At 42.4% G+C, this 21,790-nt stretch overlaps 1 protein-coding gene across 1 annotated transcript in view; it reads right to left on the bottom strand.

The window, feature by feature from the left end:
• GATA4 (GATA binding protein 4) overlaps positions 1-20,313 on the bottom strand; it is a 155,579-nt gene extending 135,266 nt beyond the window's left edge. Inside the window, exon 1 of the mRNA XM_063915100.1 lies at positions 20,237-20,313. The gene's annotated coding sequence lies outside the window, so the exon portion shown is untranslated. The remainder of the gene's footprint in view (positions 1-20,236) is intronic.
• Between the last annotated feature and the right edge of the window lie 1,477 nt (positions 20,314-21,790).

The following is a 21,790-nucleotide window of genomic DNA, read 5'->3' as shown; positions in this document are numbered from 1 at the left end:
GATAATATTCAGGAGACGCAGGATAATGTAGAGGAGATGCAGGACAATGTACAGGAGAGGCCGGATAATGTACAGGAGATGCAGGATAATGTACAGGAGAGGCAGGATAATGTACAGCAGATGCAGGATAATGGGCAGGAGAGGCAGGATAATGTACAGGAGATGCAGGATAATGTAGAGGAGATGCAGGACAATGTACAGGAGAGGCAGGATAATGTACAGGAGATGCAGGATAATGTACAGGAGATGCAGGATAATGCACAGGAGATGCAGGATAATGTACAGGAGATGCAGGATAATGCACAGGAGATGCAGGATAATGTAGAGGAGATGCAGGATAATATTCAGGAGACGCAGGATAATGTAGAGGAGATGCAGGACAATGTACAGGAGAGGCAGGATAATGTACAGGAGATGCAGGATAATGTACAGGAGAAGCAGGATAATGTACAGCAGATGCAGGATAATGGGCAGGAGAGGCAGGATAATGTACAGGAGATGCAGGATAATGTAGAGGAGATGCAGGACAATGTACAGGAGAGGCAGAATAATGTACAGGAGATGCAGGATAATGTACAGGAGATGCAGGATAATGTACAGGAGAGGCAGGTTAATGTACAGTAGATGCAGGATAATGTATAGGAGAGGCAGGATAATGTACAGGAGATGCAGGATAATGCACAGGAGAGGCAGGATAATGTACAGGAGATGCAGGATAATGTACAGGAGATGCAGGATAATGCACAGGAGATGCAAGATAATGTACAGGAGATGCAGGATAATGTACAGGAGATGCAGGATAATGCACAGGAGAGGCAGGATAATGTACAGGAGATGCAGGATAATGTACAGGAGATGCAGGATAATGTACAGGAGATGAAGGATAATGCACAGGAGATGCAGGATAATGTACAGGAGATGCAGGATAATGTACAGGAGATGCAGGATAATGTACAGGAGAGGCAGGATAATGTAGAGGAGATGCAGGATAATGTAGAGGAGATGCAGGATATTGTACAGGAGATGCAGGATAATGTACAGGAGATGCAGGATAATGTAGAGGAGATGCAGGATAATGTAGAGGAGATGTGGGATAATGTACAGGAGATGCGGGATAATGTACAGGAGATGCAGGATAATGTAGAGGAGATGCAGGATAATGTAGAGGAGATGCGGGATAATGTACAGGAGATGCAGGATAATGTATAGGAGAGGCAGGATAATGTAGAGGAGATGCAGGATAATGTAGAGGAGATGCAGGATAATGTACAGGAGATGCAGGATAATGTAGAGGAGATGTGGGATAATGTACAGGAGATGCGGGATAATGTACAGGAGATGCAGGATAATGTAGAGGAGATGCAGGATAATGTAGAGGAGATGCGGGATAATGTACAGGAGATGCAGGATAATGTATAGGAGAGGCAGGATAATGTAGAGGAGATGCAGGATAATGTAGTGGAGATGCAGGATAATGTACAGGAGATGCAGGATAATGTAGAGGAGATGCAGGATAATGTACAGGAGATGCAGGATAATGTATAGGAGAGGCAGAATAATGTACAGGAGATGCAGGATAATGTACAGCAGATGCAGGATAATGGGCAGGAGAGGCAGGATAATGTACAGGAGATGCAGGATAATGTACAGGAGACGCAGCACAATGTACAGGAGAGGCAGGATAATGTACAGGAGATACAGGATAATGTAGAGGAGATGCAGGATAATGTAGAGGAGATGCGGGATAATGTACAGGAGATGCAGGATAATGTATAGGAGAGGCAGGATAATGTAGAGGAGATGCAGGATAATGTAGAGGAGATGCAGGATAATGTACAGGAGATGCAGGATAATGTAGAGGAGATGCAGGATAATGTACAGGATATGCAGGATAATGTATAGGAGAGGCAGAATAATGTACAGGAGATGCAGGATAATGTACAGCAGATGCAGGATAATGGGCAGGAGAGGCAGGATAATGTACAGGAGATGCAGGATAATGTACAGGAGACGCAGCACAATGTACAGGAGAGGCAGGATAATGTACAGGAGATACAGGATAATGTAGAGGAGATGCAGGATAATGTAGAGGAGATGCGGGATAATGTACAGGAGATGCAGGATAATGTATAGGAGAGGCAGGATAATGTAGAGGAGATGCAGGATAATGTAGAGGAGATGCAGGATAATGTACAGGAGATGCAGGATAATGTAGAGGAGATGCAGGATAATGTACAGGATATGCAGGATAATGTATAGGAGAGGCAGAATAATGTACAGGAGATGCAGGATAATGTACAGCAGATGCAGGATAATGGGCAGGAGAGGTAGGATAATGTACAGCAGATGCAGGATAATGGGCAGGAGAGGCAGGATAATGTACAGGAGATGCAGGATAATGTACAGGAGACGCAGCACAATGTACAGGAGAGGCAGGATAATGTACAGGAGATACAGGATAATGTACAGCAGATGCAGGATAATGGGAAGGAGAGGCAGGATAATGTACAGTAGATGCAGGATAATGTACAGTAGATGCAGGATAATGTAGAGGAGATGCAGGATAATGCACAGGAGAGGCAGGATAATGCACAGGAGAGGCAGGACAATGTACAGCAGATGCAGGATAATGTGCAGGAGAGGCAGGATAATGTACAGCAGATGCAGGATAATGGGCAGGAGAGGCAGGATAATGGGCAGGAGATGCAGGATAATGTACAGTAGATGCAGGATAATGTAGAGGAGATGTAGGATAATGTAGAGGAGATGCAGGATAATGTACAGGAGAGGCAGGATAATGTACAGTAGAGGCAGGATAATGTATAGGAGATGCAGGATAATGTATAGGAGAGGCAGGATAATGCACAGCAGATACAGGATAATGTACAGGAGATGCAGGATAATGTACAGGAGATGCAGGATAATGCACAGGAGAGGCATGATAATGTACAGGAGATGCAGGATAATGCACAGGAGATGCAGGATAATGTACAGGAGACGCAGGATAATGCACAGGAGATGCAGGATAATGTACAGCAGATGCAGGATAATGCACAGCAGATACAAGATAATGCACAGCAGATACAGGATAATGCACAGGAGATGCAGGATAATGCACAGGAGAGGCAGGATAATGTACAGGAGATGCAGGATAATGTAGAGGAGATGCAGGACAATGTACAGGAGAGGCAGGATAATGTACAGGAGATGCAGGATAATGTACAGGAGATGCAGGATAATGCACAGGAGATGCAGGATAATGTACAGGAGATGCAGGATAATGCACAGGAGATGCAGGATAATGTAGAGGAGATGCAGGATAATATTCAGGAGACGCAGGATAATGTAGAGGAGATGCAGGACAATGTACAGGAGAGGCAGGATAATGTACAGGAGATGCAGGATAATGTACAGGAGAGGCAGGATAATGTACAGCAGATGCAGGATAATGGGCAGGAGAGGCAGGATAATGTACAGGAGATGCAGGGTAATGTAGAGGAGATGCAGGACAATGTACAGGAGAGGCAGGATAATGTACAGGAGATGCAGGATAATGTACAGGAGATGCAGGATAATGTACAGGAGAGGCAGGTTAATGTACAGTAGATGCAGGATAATGTATAGGAGAGGCAGGATAATGTACAGGAGATGCAGGATAATGCACAGGAGAGGCAGGATAATGTACAGGAGATGCAGGATAATGTACAGGAGATGCAGGATAATGCACAGGAGATGCAAGATAATGTACAGGAGATGCAGGATAATGTACAGGAGATGCAGGATAATGCACAGGAGAGGCAGGATAATGTACAGGAGATGCAGGATAATGTACAGGAGATGCAGGATAATGTACAGGAGATACAGGATAATGCACAGGAGATGCAGGATAATGTACAGGAGATGCAGGATAATGTACAGGAGATGCAGGATAATGTACAGGAGAGGCAGGATAATGTAGAGGAGATGCAGGATAATGTAGAGGAGATGCAGGATATTGTACAGGAGATGCAGGATAATGTACAGGAGATGCAGGATAATGTAGAGGAGATGCAGGATAATGTAGAGGAGATGTGGGATAATGTACAGGAGATGCGGGATAATGTACAGGAGATGCAGGATAATGTAGAGGAGATGCAGGATAATGTAGAGGAGATGCGGGATAATGTACAGGAGATGCAGGATAATGTATAGGAGAGGCAGGATAATGTAGAGGAGATGCAGGATAATGTAGAGGAGATGCAGGATAATGTACAGGAGATGCAGGATAATGTAGAGGAGATGTGGGATAATGTACAGGAGATGCGGGATAATGTACAGGAGATGCAGGATAATGTAGAGGAGATGCAGGATAATGTAGAGGAGATGCGGGTTAATGTACAGGAGATGCAGGATAATGTATAGGAGAGGCAGGATAATGTAGAGGAGATGCAGGATAATGTAGAGGAGATGCAGGATAATGTACAGGAGATGCAGGATAATGTAGAGGAGATGCAGGATAATGTACAGGAGATGCAGGATAATGTATAGGAGAGGCAGAATAATGTACAGGAGATGCAGGATAATGTACAGCAGATGCAGGATAATGGGCAGGAGAGGCAGGATAATGTACAGGAGATGCAGGATAATGTATAGGAGATGCAGGATAATGTAGAGGAGATGCAGGATAATGTACAGGATATGCAGGATAATGTATAGGAGAGGCAGAATAATGTACAGGAGATGCAGGATAATGTACAGCAGATGCAGGATAATGGGCAGGAGAGGTAGGATAATGTACAGCAGATGCAGGATAATGGGCAGGAGAGGCAGGATAATGTACAGGAGATGCAGGATAATGTACAGGAGATGCAGCACAATGTACAGGAGAGGCAGGATAATGTACAGGAGATACAGGATAATGTACAGCAGATGCAGGATAATGGGCAGGAGAGGCAGGATAATGTACAGTAGATGCAGGATAATGTACAGTAGATGCAGGATAATGTACAGGAGATGCAGGATAATGCACAGGAGAGGCAGGATAATGCACAGGAGAGGCAGGACAATGTACAGCAGATGCAGGATAATGTGCAGGAGAGGCAGGATAATGTACAGCAGATGCAGGATAATGGGCAGGAGAGGCAGGATAATGGGCAGGAGATGCAGGATAATGTACAGTAGATGCAGGATAATGTAGAGGAGATGCAGGATAATGTAGAGGAGATGCAGGATAATGTACAGGAGAGGCAGGATAATGTACAGGAGAGGCAGGATAATGTATAGGAGATGCAGGATAATGTATAGGAGAGGCAGGCTAATGCACAGCAGATACAGGATAATGTACAGGAGATGCAGGATAATGTACAGGAGATGCAGGATAATGCACAGGAGAGGCATGATAATGTACAGGAGATGCAGGATAATGCACAGTAGATGCAGGATAATGTACAGGAGACGCAGGATAATGCACAGGAGATGCAGGATAATGTACAGCAGATGCAGGATAATGCACAGCAGATACAGGATAATGCACAGGAGATGCAGGATAATGCACAGGAGATGCAGGATAATGTACAGGAGATGCAGGATAATGTACAGGAGATGCAGGATAATGTATAGGAGATGCAGGATAATGTACAGGAGATGCAGGATAATGTACAGGAGATGCAGGATAATGTACAGCAGATGCAGGATAATGTAGAGGAGATGCAGGATAATGTACAGGAGATGCAGGATAATGTACAGGAGATGCAGGATAATGTAGAGGAGATGTAGGATAATGTACAGGAGATTCAGGATAATGTACAGGACATGCAGGATAATGTACAGTAGATGCAGGATAATGTAGAGGAGATGCAGGATAATGTACAGGAGATGCAGGATAATGTAGAGGAGATGCAGGATAATGTAGAGGAGATGCAGGATAATGTACAGTAGATGCAGGATAATGTACAGTAGATGCAGGATAATGTACAGTAGATGCGGGATAATGTAGAGGAGATGCAGGATAATGTACAGAAGATGAAGGATAATGTACAGTAGATGCAGGATAATGTACAGTAGATGCGGGATAATGTAGAGGAGATGCGGGATAATGTACAGGAGATGAAGGATAATGCACAGGAGATACAGGATAATGTACAGTAGATGCGGGATAATGTACAGGAGATGCAGGATAATGCACAGGAGAGGCAGGATAATGTACAGGAGATGCAGGATAATGTACAGACGATGAAGGATAATGTAGAGGAGATGCAGGATAATGTAGAGGACATGCAGGATAATGTACAGGAGATGCAGTATAATGTACAGCAGATGAAGGATAATGTACAGACGATGAAGGATAATGCACAGGAGAGGCAGGATAATGTACAGGAGATGCAGGATAATGTACAGGAGATGCAGGATAATGTACAGGAGATGTAGGATAATGTACAGGAGATGCGGGATAATGTACAGTAGATGCAGGATAATGTACAGGAGAGGCAGGATAATGTACAGGAGATGCAGGATATTGTACAGGAGATGAAGGATAATGTACAGACGATGAAGGATAATGTAGATGAGATGCAGGATAATGTAGAGGACATGCAGGATAATGTACAGGAGATGCAGGATAATGTACAGGAGATGAAGGATAATGTACAGACGATGAAGGATAATGCACAGGAGAGGCAGGATAATGCACAGGAGAGGCAGGATAATATAGAGGAGATGCAGGATAATGTACAGGAGATGCAGGATAATGTACAGGAGAGGCAGGATAATGTACAGGAGATGCAGGATAATGTACAGACGATGAAGGATAATGTAGAGGAGATGCAGGATAATGTAAAGGAGATGCAGGATAATGTACAGGAGATGAAGGATAATGTACAGACGATGAAGGATAATGTAGAGGAGATGCAGGATAATGTAAAGGAGATGCAGGATAATGTACAGGAGATGCAGGATAATGTACAGTAGATGCAGGATAATGCTCAGGAGAGGCAGGATAATGTACAGGAGATGAAGGATAATGTACAGACGATGAAGGATAATGTAGAGGAGATGCAGGATAATGTACAGGAGATGCAGGATAATGTACAGGAGATGAAGGATAATGTACAGACGATGAAGGATAATGTAGAGGAGATGCAGGATAATGTAGAGGAGATGCAGGATAATGTACAGTAGATGTAGGATAATGTACAGGAGATGAAAGATAATGTAGAGGAGATGCAGGATAATGTACAGTAGATGCAGGATAATGTAGAGGAGATGCAGGATAATGTACAGGAGATGCAGGATAATGTACAGGTGATGCAGGATAATGCACAGGAAAGGCAGGATAATGTACAGGAGATGCAGGATAATGTACAGGAGATGCGGGATAATGTAGAGGAGATGCAGGATAATGTACAGGAGAGGCAGGATAATGTACAGGAGATGCAGGATAATGTACAGGAGATGCAGGATAATGCACAGGAGAGGCAGGATAATGTACAGGAGATGCAGGATAATGTACAGGAGATGCAGGATAATGTAGAGGAGATGCAGGATAATGGGCAGGAGAGGCAGGATAATGTACAGCAGATGCAGGATAATGTACAGGAGATGCAGGATAATGCACAGGAGAGGCAGGATAATGTACAGTAGATGCAGGATAATGTACAGGAGATGCAGGATAATGTATAGTAGAGGCAGGATAATGTACAGGAGATGCAGGATAATGTACAGGAGAGGCAGGATAATGTACAGCAGATGCAGAATAATGCACAGGAGAGGCAGGATAATGCACAGGAGAGGCAGGATAATGTAGAGGAGATGCAGGACAATGTACAGGAGATGCAGGATAATGTACAGGAGATGCAGGATAATGTAGAGGAGATGCAGGATAATGCACAGGAGAGGCAGGATAATGTACAGGAGATGAAAGATAATGTACAGGAGATGCAGGATAATGTAGAGGAGATGCAGGATAATGCACAGGAGAGGCAGGATAATGCAGAGGAGATGCAGGATAATGTACAGGAGATGCAGGATAATGTACAGGAGATGCAGGATAATGCACAGGAGAGGCAGGATAATGCAGAGGAGATGCAGGATAATGTACAGGAGATGCAGGATAATGTACAGGAGATGCAGGATAATGTACAGGAGATGCGGGATAATGTAGAGGAGATGCAGTATAATGCACAGGAGAGGCAGGATAATGTACAGGAGATGCAGGACAATGTACAGGAGAGGCAGGATAATGTACAGGAGATGCAGGATAATGCAGAGGAGATGCAGGATAATGTACAGGAGATGCAGGATAATGTACAGGAGATGCAGGATAATGTACAGGAGATGCGGGATAATGTAGAGGAGATGCAGGATAATGCACAGGAGATGACAAATTAGTCTCTTTGCTCTTTCTTGTCCTTTGCTACATATTATATTGTTTGCTAGGACTTGGGGTAACTGCCAGGAGGTTCCTCATTGTACACATTAACCTTGGACCTTATTGATCACTCCGGATGCCGTGCAAAGTGCAGACTTTATTATACTATTGATTTTACTTATAATGAAATAGGGAACTAATACTTATTTACAGAGGCTCCACATATTCACTGTGTAATCCCCACCAAGGTAGCTGAGTCCACCGAGGGATAGATCTACCCATGGGCTACAGACCCTCTGAATAATACACACTGCCAGGTGTCGTGTCAGCCGGCGGTATGCTATACCCACACATCAGAGAACTGGTACTACAATGTGTACAGCACTCTACCAATACTGTGCCCATCACACACACAAACCATTCCTATTGCATTATACAGAGAGCACTGTTCTGTAACATCTCCAGTCCTGACATCCAGAACATAACTTCTGTAACAATGCTGTAGGCTACTTTGTGTCAGTATTACTAACAGTACATACACATTATGTATCACTTCCTATAGTCTGTATCCCTGCTGCCTGTGTAACACTGACTGATATCCAGTTACATACAGATGCAAGTAATAATAGTAATAATAATAATAATAATAATAATAATAATAATAATAGTAGTAGTAGTAGTAGTAGTAATAATAATAATAATAACAAACATAATTATGTGTAACATTAACATAATTATAATAAATATTATTCTAAAACTTATTATATATATATATTATTATTATTATTATTATTATTATTATTATTATTATTATTATTATTATTATTATTATTATAACAACCAGCATAATCATAATCTTCATAATTATAATCGTGATAATAATATCAAAATAGTGTCTAACAATAAAATAATTTTAAGAAGTAATATTATAAACATACCATTTTTTATTATTATTATTATTATTATTATTATTATTATTATTAGTAATAATAATAATAATAATAATTATTATTATTATTATTATTATTATTATTATTATTATTGTTATTATTCTTATTACCACTACTAAAACTACTTCTACTGCTGCCATCAAAAATAAATTATTATTATTATTATTATTATACGCACATAAATTCACTTTGCACTCTATTTTGTGTCTAACTAATATAGATTTGCATAGTACATATTTATATATTTTTATATACAACAGATATAACGAGAATTATACACATAGATATGACTGTGACTTTAGCACTGTGCCTGCTGAATGGTTGCGCCTGAAAGCTGTGCGTATTTTCCGTGGAGATCCAGGCTAAACTCGCCTACTATTTCTATATGTATTAATTACATAATTTAATTCTACACATAAAATATTGCAGTGATAACAGGTTGATTATTATTTATATATTATTATTATTATTATTATTATTATTATTACTACTACTATAGTGACTATCTATATGTGGCATACAGTGATGCTGTAGTACAATATCATCCGCTGATTATTCGGTTACCGGGAATGGGAATATAATAACTAATAATGACGACTGAGCCCCCTCCCCCGCCCCAGACCCTCATGGGGCACATTAATTGGAGAGAACACTGACCGATCATCAAAGGGATATAACTGAGGAAAGTGTTGCTGATAATATTGTTACTATGTATCATTCCCCGAGACACACCGCGTATACCGGCTCTGCCGCTGATTTACTCATTATTATTAGTGGTTAGTAACATGCATTATTATTATTACATTCACTAACAGAGATGCGTGTACTTATATCACTGCGCTAATTCCTTATCCAGGTGTTACAGAGACTCCAAATGTGCAATATTCATAATATAATATCATTATTACAGCAACGCACATAATGTAACTTGTTCTAATGACAGCTGAGGGTAACTCTAAGTACAACAAGAAATACTGTATATAGTCTCTTATATAAATGTATAGTATTTGGTATAGGGAGCAGTGGGGTAAATGCTATTTCCGAATTATTACATACATTTCTTACTGTTGTTTCTGACTTGTGTTATTACATGTCACATACATAAAAGAATAATAAGCACAAATAATAATAATAATAATAATAACAAATAATAATACTAATAAATAATAATAATAATAATATTAATAATAATAATAATAATAATAATATAATTATTATTATTAATAATAATCATTTTTATATATATATATATATATAGTTACACACACACACACACACACACACACACACACACACACACACACATCACTATGTTTAGAATTATACAATAAAATGTATTGCTTTAATTATACTATTATAATTACAACCGTTTTTTTTTCCTTTTACAAATAAAACTAATAATAATGTACATAAATAATATTTTCGTTTTCATGAACAATACAGTATATGAGTTTATATTATAGTAAAAAGACCCAACACACATTTTATACCGTGGTTGAATAGTGAGGAATACTCAGGCTAGGCACAGTACCATTTAGAAGGAAGTGGAGGACCCTGACGCTGGGTACTGAGGGACACTGAGGCTGGGTACTGACGGACACTGAGGCTGGTACTGAGTGACACTGAGGCTGGGTACTGAGGGACACTGAGGCTGGGTACTGACGGACACTGAGGCTGGGTACTGAGGGACACTGAGGTTGGGTACTGAGAGACACTGAGGCTGGTACAGGGAAACTTTGAGGCTGGGTACAGAGGGACACTGAGGCTGGTTACTGAGGGCACTGAGTTTGGGTACTGAGGACACTGTGGGTGGGTACTGTGGAGCACTAAGGCTGGGTAATGAGGGACACTGAGGTTGGGCACTGAGAGACACTGAGGCTGGGCACTGAGGGACACTGAGGCTGGTTACTGAGGGCACTGAGTTTGGGTACTGAGGACACTGTGGGTGGGTACTGTGGAGCACTAAGGCTGGGTACTGAGGGACACTGAGGCTGGAACAGGGAAACGTTGAGGCTGGGTACTGAGAGACACTGAGGTTGGGTACTGAGGGACACTGAGGCTAGTACTGGGGAGCATTGAGGCTGGGCACTGAGGGACACTGAGGCTGGGCACTGAGGGACACTGATGCTGGTTACTGAGGGCACTGAGGTTGGGTACTGAGGACACTGTGGGTGGGTACTATGGAACACTAAGGCTGGGTTCTGGGGAATACTGAGGCTGGTACTGGTAAACGTTGAGGCTGGGCACTGAGGACACTGGGGCTAGGGGCTGAGGCTGGCACACTCACCTGGCTGACTGCAGGAGTCTATACTGAGTGTTATATTCCGCTTACACATTCATACAGCACTCTGTGTAACAAGCCTCCCCTGTCACTCTGTAGGTGACACCAGGCGACCTGATGGTAATTAGTCACAGCTACTTTACATGTAGCATTATACAGTATCATGCCCTCCGCACCCCAGTCACACCTCTGCTGTGCCATCCGACCCATTCCCCGCATACACAGCACACAGGGTATCAGTATAATATAGCCTTCAATCTAATGAGGGTAATCCCAATATACAGATACACGTAACAGATATAACACGGCTGTTCCTCACTCTGGTGTCAGAATATAACCCACATAATGGCCCTCATTCCGAGTCGTTCGCTCGGTATATTTCATCGCATCGCAGTGAAATTCCGCTTAGTACGCATGCGCATTATTCGCACTGCGACTGCGCCAAGTAATTTAACAATGAAGATAGTATTTTTACTCACGGCTTTTTCTTCGCTCCGGCGATCGTAATGTGATTGACAGGAAATGGGTGTTACTGGGCGGAAACACGGCGTTTCATGGGCGTGTGGTTAAAAACGCTACCGTTTCCGGAAAAAACGCAGGAGTGGCCGGAGAAACGGAGGAGTGTCTGGGCGAACGCTGGGTGTGTTTATGACGTCAAACCAGGAACGACAAGCACTGAACTGATCGCAGATGCCGAGTAAGTCTGAAGCTACTCTGAAACTGCTAAGTAGTTTGTAATCGCAATATTGCGAATACATCGGTCGCAATTTTAAGAAGCTAAGATTCACTCCCAGTAGGCGGCGGCTTAGCGTGTGTAACTCTGCTAAAATCGCCTTGCGAGCGATCAACTCGGAATGAGGGCCCATAATGGGGCATGGTGTGCCATTGCTGGGCTGGGTATACAGTGTATTTTCAGCATTAGCCAATATGTGGCCTTCCAGCTGCTACTGATCCAGAGTCTCAGCCTGACGCTGGGACTTGTAGTTCCCCTGCTGCCTGAGCACTATAGGTAGGTGACCCATGACTCAGTCAGTGCTTTGTGAGCACACAGGTGCCTGCTGGAAGTGTCAGTGACTTATGGGCGTTTTCCAGTCATTAAAAGCTCGTTAGTCTGTTTCTTTTCATCAGTGTGACACTTGGGCTGGATCTCCCTGCCACAGACTGACGCCTGCCGGGATACAGTTCCTGCAGATAGGGAGCAGGGAGTATTATTATCTGATGCTGACCCGGCCAGGTTCCCTGCCTGCCAAGCCTCCAACACCCGGGGAGCATATGCACTGACACACCATGCATGTCACACATGTGTGCATCTCATGCAGGCTGGAGGTCATGCCTTCTCAGAACATACATGCCATGCGTGTCACACATGTGTGCATCTCTGCAGGCTGGAGGTCATGCCTTCTCAGAACATACACTCCATGCATGTCACACATGTGTGCATCTCCTGCAGGCTGGAGGTCATGCCTTCTCAGAACATACATGCCATGTGTGTCACACATGTGTGCATCTCTGCAGGCTGGAGGTCATGCCTTCTCAGAACATATATGCCATGCGTGTCACACATGTGTGCATCTCTGCAGGCTGGAGGTCATGCCTTCTCAGAACATACATGCCATGCGTGTCACACATGTGTGCATCTCATGCAGACCAGAGGTCATGCCTTCTCAGAACATACACTCCATGCATGTCAAATGTGTACATCTCATGCAGGCTGGAGGTCATGCTTCCTCAAATCTCAAATCATACATGCCATGCATGTCACACATGTATGCCTCTCATGCAGGCTGAAGGTCATGCCTTCTCAGAACATACATGCCATGCATGTCACACATGCATGCCTCTCATGCAGGCTGCAGGTCATGCCTTCTCAGAATATACATGCCATGCATGTCACACATGTGTGAATCTCATAAAGGCTGGAGGTCATGCCTTCTCAAAACACACATGCCATGCATGTCACACGTGTACATATTATGCAGGCTGGAGGTCATGCTTCCTTAGAACATACACTCCATGCATGTCACACATGTGTACATCTAATGCAGGAGGTTGGTCACACATTCTCAGAACATACATACATACCATGCAGTGCACACATATGTGTACATTATATGAAGGACAATGTGTATGCCTTCTCGGAAGATACAAACTATGAATTTCACATAAGTGTGCATCACATGTTGGAGGCTGTTCATGTCCTTTCAGAAAAAAGTAAACACACCATACATGTAACATATGTGTTCATCACAGACACATACTCACCATGCATGTAACACACGTGTACACATGTACATCACATGCAGGAGAGTGTCATGACTCCCCATATCATGTATTAGAGCTATGTAGTGACTGTGCAGGTCTGTGCATACAATGATGTAACTGAGCCGATTAGGTCACAACTGCGCATGCGTATGCACCGCAATGCGCAGGCATGTCGCACGGGTACAAAGCGGATCGTTGCTGAGCGATGGATTTAATGAAGAATCCATTCGCACAGCCGTTTGCAAGGAGATTGACAGGAAGAAGGCGTTTGTGGGTGGCAACTGACCGTTTTCTGGGAGTGTTTGGAAAAACACAGGCGTGTCCAGGCGTTTGCAGGGCGGGTGTCTGACGTCAATTCCGGGACCAGACAGGCTGAAGTGATCGCAGCGGCTGAGTAAGTTCTGGGCAACTCAGAAACAGCTCAAAACTTTTTTGTACCACTTGGCTGCACAAGCGTTCGCACACTTGCAAAGCGAAAATACACTCCCGTATAGGCGGCGACTATCTGATCGCAGCGCTACAAAAAATAGCTAGTGAGCGATCAGGGCTGAATTAGGCCCATAGTGACTGACAGTGGGAGTAGAGGGGTACGATGTCTCCAAGCATCTATACTCTTTCTCCCCAGTTCCTGTGCACCCAGTGTGCTCCTCATACAGTGCAGGAGGAAGAGCAAAGTGACTGACAGTGGGAGTAGAGGTACAGGGTCACTGAGCACCCTTACACTCCCTCCCCAGTTCCTGTGCACCCAATGTGCTCCTCATACAGTGCAGGAGGAAGAGCACAGTGACTGACAGTGGAAATAGAGGTACAATGTACCTGAGCACCTTTCCTCTTCCCCCTATTTCCTGTGCTCCCAATGTGCTCCTCATACAGTGCAGGAGGAAGAGCACAATGACTGACATTAAGAGTAGAGGTACAGTGTCACTGAGCACACTTCCTCTGCCTCCCCAGTTCCTGTGCACCCAGTGTGCTCCTCATACAGTGCAGGAGGAAGAGCACAGTGACTGACAGTGGGAGTAGAGGTACGGTGTCACTGAGCACACTTCCTCTGCCTCCCCAGTTCCTTTGCAGCCAATGTGCTCCTCATACAGTGCAGGAGGAAGAGCACAGTAACTGACAGTGGGAGTAGAGGTACAGTGTCACTGAGCACACTTCCTCTGCCTCCCCAGTTCCCATGCACCCAGTGTGCTCCTCATACAGTGCAGGAGGAAGAGCACAATGACTGACAGTTGGAGTAGAGATACGGTGTGACTGAGCACACTTCCTCTGCCTCCCCAGTTTCTGTGCTCAGTGTGCTCCTCATACAGTGCAGGAGGAAGAGCACAATGACTGACAGTTGGAGTAGAGATACGGTGTGACTGAGCACCTTTCCTCTGCCTCCCCAGTTTCTGTGCTCAGTGTGCTCCTCATACAGTGCAGGAGGAAGAGCACAGTGACTGACAGTGGAAATAGAGGTACAATGTACCTGAGCACCTTTCCTCTTCCCCCTATTTCCTGTGCTCCCAGTGTGCTCCTCATACAGTGCAGGAGGAAGAGCACAATGACTGACAGTTGGAGTAGAGATACGGTGTGACTGAGCACCTTTCCTCTGCCTCCCCAGTTTCTGTGCTCAGTGTGCTCCTCATACAGTGCAGGAGGAAGAGCACAGTGACTGACAGTGAAAGTAGAGGTACAGTGTCACTAAGCACACTTCCTCTGCCTCCCCAGTTCCTGTGCTCAGTGTGCTCCTCATACAGTGCAGGAGGAAGAGCACAGTGACTGACAGTGGGAGTAGAGGTACAGTGTCACTGAGCACCTTTCCTCTGCCTCCCCAGTTCCTGTGCACCCAATGTGCTCCTCATACAGTGCAGGAGGAAGAGCACAATGACTGACAGTTGGAGTAGAGATACGGTGTGACTGAGCACACTTCCTCTGCCTCCCCAGTTCCTGTGCTCAGTGTGCTCCTCATACAGTGCAGGAGGAAGAGCACAGTGACTGACAGTGAAAGTAGAGGTACAGTGTCACTGAGCACCTTTACACTCCCTCCCCAGTTCCCGTGCACCCAGTGTGCTCCTCATACAGTGCAGGAGGAAGAGCACAGTGACTGGCGGTGGGAGTACAGGTGGAGGCTCCAAGCATTGTTCTTCTTCTTTCCAAGTTCCTGTGCTGACAATGTGCTCCTCATACAGCGCATACAGACCCTTGTTTAACAGCCTACAAGTTGAAGGCATAGGTTCGATTTCAGTTAGCCAGTATTTTTAAAGCGGCAATAATTTAAAAGTCAAAACTAGGTTGATTTTGCTTTTTAAAGCATTGCTGTAATCTATTGGCCTTGATCTGCCTTTTGTAACTTTAATGTTCTATAAATGTTTGTGACTCATAGAAAAGAAGCTTAAGGGCCCTACACGACCCGGCGGCGCAGGGGAAGGGGGGCGTGACGGGGGAGCGAAGTTTCTTCACTCCCCGCATCACTCAGCTCCATAGCCCTGCATGCTAATATGGACGAGATTGTCCATATTGGCCTGCAGGTATGAACGAGCCGGCACCGACGATGAACGGGGCCCGCGCATCCTTCATCGTTGGTGCCTACACACTGAACGATATGAACGTGTTCTCGTTCATTATTGAATGAAAACGTTCATATCGTTCAGTAAAATCTTTACGTGTGTAGGGCCTATTAGAATCCTATATAATTATTTAGATGCTTACACTAAAGCTATTTTATAGGCTGAACCAAGGTTTATTCACATGCAGCCTATGAACCGCCTGGGAGCTTGTGACATCACTGAGGCCTGCCTGTGCGCCTTACTATGGGGGCCCAGTTGTTCCTAGCAGATTAATAATCTGCATTATTAAAAATATTCTTTCATTTTACAAAATGGCATCCTCCAATGCGGAGGACGCCATTTTGTAAAATGAAAGAACATTTTTAATAATGCAGCAGCATTAATATTGCAGTCATTTTTCAGGAGGACAGTTCTCCCATGAACAGGCATCACATGAAGACTATAAACTCCAGCTGTACATATTACTGTCACACTAAGGTCTGCGTCTCGGAGCTGCTCCTGAGCTGTCTGATGAATGACCTGCTCTCTGTTTAGGTGAATTGTAGGTTAAGGGATTTGCTGCTGTAAAGCTTGATGTATTGCTTGTTAATTCTTCAATAAGCCCCTTAAGACACTTTAAGTACAAATAAAACATCCACAGGGTAATCGCACTAAATCCACACCGGTTCTGACTGTTTTATTTACACATAAAACCATTATAAATGGCTCCACGGATGAGGCAGCGTCGTTAAACGCTCACAGATCTATCAGACGATCTTACTTTTGTGCTCTGTGTATTTTAAGGACCACTGCGGGCGCAGTTCCCATGCCTTCTCTTACCCAGCCATACTAAGTAATGATGCTTGGCTTTTGTCAACATAAGCCTGACCGAGTATTATGCTTATATTTCAGGGGGATCTATTGGCGGTTTTTAATTTTTAGATTTGTTTATTCATTTTAAGTGGTTTGAAGTGATTGTTCACGGGCTATTAACAGTAACATAGATGGCGGCTTTGTAATACCTTCCAACTGTCCCGATTTAGGAGGAACAGTCCCAAATTGACAGGACTGTCACGTCCACTGTGAAGTGGGTATGTCCCAAAGCATGACGGGATCACACTCCCCTTTTGGAGGTGGCAATGCCGCACCACAATTTAAGGGGCTCATTTATCAACGAGTGCTAAAACTCGTTGTGAATGATAAATTGTTGCGTTTGATATATGGTGCTCCAGCCAATCAGCTTCCAACTGTCATGTGTTAATCGCCTGTCATGTTTGAAAGTGACAGTTGGAAGCTGATTGGCTGGGGTACCATTTATCATATGCAACGAGTTTTATAATTCACAACGAGCTTTAGCACTCGTTGATAAATGGGCCCCTAAGACTTTTGCATTTTGGGAGGTGTGCCATTGAGAGCACCAAAGCTTACAGTAATACACCTTTCACACCGCCTGAGGCGGGTCGCACCCAGGAGCTTGACACGGGAGCCCCCAGGGTGCGACCTGCCTCAGGCACCCGTTGCCGCTGTCTGCAACCCAGCATATTGCCAGGTTGGTGACGTCAGTGGTGACGCGGCGGGGGCGGCACTTGGAGATCACATGAATGGGAAACGGAACACATCGACCCGGCTCCCGTTCACACTGGACATCGAGCTGGTTTGAACACGAATTCAGCCCTGCTCGACCCGGTACTTTTCCCCTGGCACCTTTCCGACCGCACCTGAACACGTGTTATGCGCGTTCATGTGCCAATAACCCGTGTTCATAGGTGGCGGTCTGAAAGGGGTTTTACAGACATATTTATTAACAATTTCTTTACTAAAATAATCTGAAAAGGTGTTTTCACACCCTTTTCCACATTATGAAATCGCGATGGGGAGAGGGTTGCCGGCGAGGGTGGTAGCGGCGGCTAAGTCGGGCGACGGCGAATGTGCAGCACATAATTAGGAAATTTTTCATGAAAAATACCCCAATTTGGCTGTGGAGCGGGCATCGCAGGGACAGATGGACTGATATTATAAAAGCACATCCTCAGATGCGGCTCCTTAGTGTTATAGATTTAGTAGAACACATTAGGCCCCCTTTGCCTGGGAGTGCAAGAGTAAGTGTTGCGCTGCAGGAGTCTTGATGCAATACTACTACATTCACCAAGACGAAATACCTAGACATTTTCAAAAGCCTTCAAAGTTGTTGGAGGGAAGATTAATTCAGGTATGCTTAAGTAAAGATGATCAGGCCTTTCTCTAGCCAATTTTGGGCATTGGGGCCGATATCTCAGCTTGTGTTGCCTGAAAACTACAGCAATGCAATAAAAAAAAATGATCAGATCAATAATCAAAATTGATTGGCTCAATAATAATCAAAATTGGGATCTGCACCAGGCACGTGGGTAAATGTGGCTTTTCACGCCCAATGTGTACAACCATTTTGCAACAGCAATATCAGCCTGCAGACATACTGGAAGTCATGTGAGCACTCGGCCTGAGCAGATGAATGTCTGGATCAAATTTGCCCACCTTCCAAATTATAGACAAAGTACAGCACAATTGTAGAATTTGTCATATCTTTTGTGTGTCGAGGAGCCTCGTCTGTAGGGACTCCTTAATTCACAAATATTGAAACAGAGATACACCCGCACAAAGAGGTGAAGGCCTGTGATTTGTACTCAATAGTAACTCAGGTTGGATATTTACATTATCTCGTGCTCCCAAAAGACTGTTTGCTCTTTTTTACACAACCTTAAAGTCATGAAATAATAATCAGTATATAACCATATGTGTCTTAGTTAAAACTATTGTTTTTAAGTATTGAAGAAACTACGTTTCTCAACTCTCCTTTTTCCCATCTGTCAGGGTCCGTCAAATTTTGGAAATGTTTTTAAAAAGCAACAATATAGTAATATGTAAGCCAATTTTTCCAAGTAAAAAAAAATGCAAAGCAATATATACATTTTCCAGAAATGTTTATAATAAAAAAGTAAAATAAAATAGAAAAAGACCAAATATAACAACAACAAAAAAATCACAGAGAAAACATAGTTTAGGATGGAGGCTTACAATTGTTACTAAATTATTAATTTTTCAGAGACACTAAAAACCAATTGGCAGAAAAACAATCGGGAAAATTAAACATACTATTAATAATTTTGTATTTAAGTTGTAGTTTGTATTAATATAGTACAATTCTACATAAATTGTTTTTTTATTACTCAGAAATGTTTTTTTTTTTCATGAAAAAAATCATGAATCTGGTGTAATCATGTTAGAATATAGATCAATAATTATTTACCCAAAATATACACATTTTATGCAATTCCAATTAAAGTCAATAGGCATATACAGAATAGATTTCCATTCAGACCGAGGGTTTAATATAATGAGATTTCCAAAGACGTTATAACTATTTTATGTTATTTTATGCCACAAATGTATGAAATAATAATACATTTTGTTTTTATTTTTTCATTTAGAAAATAAAACAAAATTTAATGTTTCATAACAATTTTTTAAATTTAGATATCCATTTAATCTCTCTAGTGCAGTAGACAGTTGTACATTACTTCTGGAAAAGGCAAATTCTTAAAAGTAATGTTTTCATTGTCATTTTCTTCCGAATTTTTGTTAAAACTCATTTTCAAGATGCTGAATCATATTTTTGAGGTTTTTTTTGTTTGTTAGTAGTTTTATATATTTTTAACTCTTATTTTTCCGCAGTTTCGGGAAGCACAGGTCAATAACCATTTTTTAAGCAATGCCACAGAGTTTCGTACACATAATTTTTTTTTTTTTTTAAAGAGGGCTTGTCGGTTACTTTTTTTCAGGAGGACTGCAGAATAATTCTCATTTCATACATAGAAAATACAGAAAAGCACATTACCTTTGTCTGGGAGTAGAGATTTTGCAGTGCTGGAGTCTGCTCCTGAGCTGGGACACATGGAGGCTGGGAGAGCAGACTCTCAGTCCTCAGCTTTCCTGTGGAATTTGATAACATTAAAATAGATAAGAAAGTGGTTTATTAACCTCCAAGCTTCTAGGGGGTTTCACAAAACTGCTGTGTGTTACCAAACTCTAATTGACTAATCCTCATTTTGCCTTAGTGATACATGAGGATATTTGTGACATATTAGGACTCTATCAAAGATTGTAGAGGACAGCGTTCCTAAATTGTAACTATCCAACATTTTTACCCTAGCAAGTTTAGAGCAGCGATTGAACCTAACTAACTGTACAGGGTATAATACAGTTATTCCCTAGCTTAATTTGAATTTAATATTTATTCTTCCTTGAGGGATATTTGAAACAATTAATTACAGAAGGGATTGGCTATAATTTGTCTTAATTTGTAAAGGTACTCACATGTTTATTATTATTTGAGTTGTATTTAATTCAGGATTAGTTTGTCGCAAAACAATAATGTGTCGGTCACTATATGAAAAAGCAATGGAGATATGATAAGAAATAAGAATAGGCTTTTCTGAGGCAGTAGGTACTGCAAGAGACGAGCGGCAATTGTCATTATTTGGATTAGCACTCAATGCGTTTTTAGGGTTCCTGGCTCCTTCATCAGAAGTATTTAACTTAGGGGCCTATTTTATTTAGCAACGTTTTAATAGTGCAGGGAAAAGTGCAATTAGTTTTTTTACTACTTTAACCAATGTTCAGAAAAAATGATTGCTTCAACAGCTTATTGCTACTCATCTGCTTTACCAATACTGGAAAGGACAGATTTATCAATCACTTCTCCAGTCTCCGCCATACTTAACACTGGATAAAGCAAAGCAGTGCAACAGGAAGCCCTAATTCCACATTATACCTATAATAATAATAATAATAATAATAATAATAATAAAATACAGTTTTTGAAAACTAAATAAATAAATATATATATATATATATATATATATATATATATACATCCATCAAGATAAATATAAATATATATATAAATAAAATAAGATAGATAGATAGATAGATAGATAGATAGATAGATAGATAGATAGATAGATAGATACTAAAAACACTGGTGAGTGCTGTCCTCCTCAACAAGGATTGTATGTATGAATCGGTGTGTGTATATATATATATATATATATATATACTTCTTCTTAGAAGAAATATCACAGTTATATTAACAGCCCTGTATAGAGGTGGTCAACGTGTCGGCATATTCATGACCTTTGTAAAGATAATCAACAGCATCAACTCAGTCAAAGCCCCAGTAGCCCGACTTATCCATCTTCAGTGATCTACCTGGAGTAGATCCCCAGCAGCTACAATGGAGTGTGAGTGCATTATATCTGGAATGAAATATATATTACTATATTTAGTCAGTGAAGATAAACTGTTTAACCCCTCAAAACTACGGTCTCTCCCGTGCTAAAGCTAAATTTGCCAATACATAGCACCAATAACAAACAGTTTTGATTTTTTG

The sequence above is a fragment of the Pseudophryne corroboree genome, chromosome 4, assembly GCF_028390025.1.
Source record: "Pseudophryne corroboree isolate aPseCor3 chromosome 4, aPseCor3.hap2, whole genome shotgun sequence".
Lineage (NCBI taxonomy): Eukaryota > Metazoa > Chordata > Amphibia > Anura > Myobatrachidae > Pseudophryne > Pseudophryne corroboree.
The sequence above is the reverse complement of the archived record's forward strand: the minus strand, read 5'-3'. Positions and strand labels throughout refer to the sequence as shown.